Source organism: Colobus angolensis, unplaced genomic scaffold (assembly GCF_000951035.1).
Source record: "Colobus angolensis palliatus isolate OR3802 unplaced genomic scaffold, Cang.pa_1.0 Scaffold53, whole genome shotgun sequence".
NCBI classification, from domain to species: domain Eukaryota; kingdom Metazoa; phylum Chordata; class Mammalia; order Primates; family Cercopithecidae; genus Colobus; species Colobus angolensis.
The window spans coordinates 13165967-13167706 of NW_012118821.1; the positions used below are offsets into that span (position 1 = coordinate 13165967).

The 1740-nt window shown below is 55.2% G+C and overlaps 1 long non-coding RNA gene across 1 annotated transcript; it reads right to left on the reverse strand.

Moving 5' to 3' along the window:
- Positions 1-269: 269 nt before the first annotated feature.
- On the reverse strand, positions 270-1148 carry LOC105525367. Its single transcript, XR_001003913.1, has 2 exons — positions 906-1148; positions 270-700 (listed from the first exon to the last, which is right to left on the reverse strand). It is a non-coding gene; the product is annotated as an uncharacterized LOC105525367 (long non-coding RNA).
- Positions 1149-1740: the final 592 nt, after the last annotated feature.

Consider the following 1740-nt stretch of genomic DNA (forward strand, 5'->3'; position numbering starts at 1 on the left):
GGCTTTTCCAGCTACCGGATGCTTCCAGGAACGTTGGCTGGCTGCATAACAGTATGGGTGTCACATGCATTGCCGTGATGTGCCGCGGGTGGGAGCAACTGACTGGAATTTCATAGCCTCACACCCAGCCCCGCAGCAAGTCCCAATGCCTTCCCTATCCACATGGAAATCGCTGACATTAGTGTCAGATGCGTGTGATAAATAACAAAGATAAGATAATTGTCTTTAGAAGGCACCTATTAAAATAAAAAACTCATCTTACTCTGTTAGCACCTCTATAGGACTTGTTTTTCAAACCAGCTTTTGATATGGTTTGAAGTAAAGTACCCTGAACATCGGAGGCAGCACAAAGTTAGAGCCCAGAGAGGGGTGTGTGGGACTTGGCTTGAGCTGCGGCTCCAAGGGGCAGTGACAAGAATGTGGCCCTCTGGGCTGGGTGGACTCTGCTTCAGGAACCCAACAAGCACATGCTCACAGCACCTGCCATGGGCCTGTCCCTGCCCTGGGCACAGCAAGGGAAATGTCACTGCCTCTGCTGTAATGAGAATGTGGGCAGGCAGCCCCTGCCCCCAGCCCCGCCCTGCCCGCTCTGGGGCCCCTCAGTCGCTGATGCTCCCTGGAGTCCGGCCGGAGCCTCTGCTTCCCACCATGGCCTCTCCTGCCGGCTGGTGTCACTCAGCCCCACGGTCCTCAGTGTTCTCTGTAGACAAATGACCCCAAGCTCTCGTCTCTACTCCAGAGGCCTCTCCTGAGCTCCACACTTGTGACACGTCATGTTCCAGCTCAGATGTCTCACAATGTCTGGACAAGAGGTAACAGGAGGCACCTCTGATGCCTGGGAGAAGCGCACCAGCATCTGCGGCCGGCTCGGCATCCAGGGCACCACACCCGCCCGCGGCCCTCACCAGAGCCTGGAGGTCCAGCTTCACTCCTGCTGCAGAGGCTGTAGCACACTTGAAATCTCCTCCAACTGGACTTTCTAGTCTGCTGTGTTTTCCTGCAGGCCCTCACGGTGGTTTCCCGGCGGAGACACTGAACTGAGGAGACCGAGGAGGGAGGTGCCTCAGGGCGGCGTGTGGGGCTCACGTCCCAGACCATGTGTGGGACTTGTGAACACCAGACACTGAGTCCTTCCAGCGGCTCACTGGGTGCTACTCTTGTTGTTCTGCACATGAGGAACCTGTCAGAGAACTTCACTGACCCCAGTGATACAGATGATGGTTACGGAGTGTTAGCTCCTGTTCTAGGAATAGAGAATCCGTCGGTAAACAGCAGAAGGCCATATTCAAAGGATCACAGGACTGGATCGTAGGAGGAGCTCTAAGAGTAACTGACCTTGGGTTCTCTCCGGCGGGCAGCGACACAGGAGACACCCTGCAGGGAATACGGAAGCCTCAGCCCCAGCTCCGTGTGCTGACTCCGTGTGCTTCACCACAGCCATGATGCTTCTCAAACGTCCGTGGGCATCAGGAGAAAGGACAGATCAGGGTGCGACACGGCCCACAGTCGCCTCTCACCACGACGGAAGGATGGGTGCGTTTGTGATTGCATGCTTCATCAACGGGATTCTCCAGGAGGAGGCGGCGAATCTTTTCTGCAGTCAATTTCCATCTCTATGTAGGTCTGTAGAATCATCCCTCAATGAATTGCCAGTTTGGTAGGTGGGCGGTTGGCATGAAGCAACACTCCTGCTTTATCAGTCGCCTGGATTCCATTCAAATTGCAAACCTCTTCTGGCTT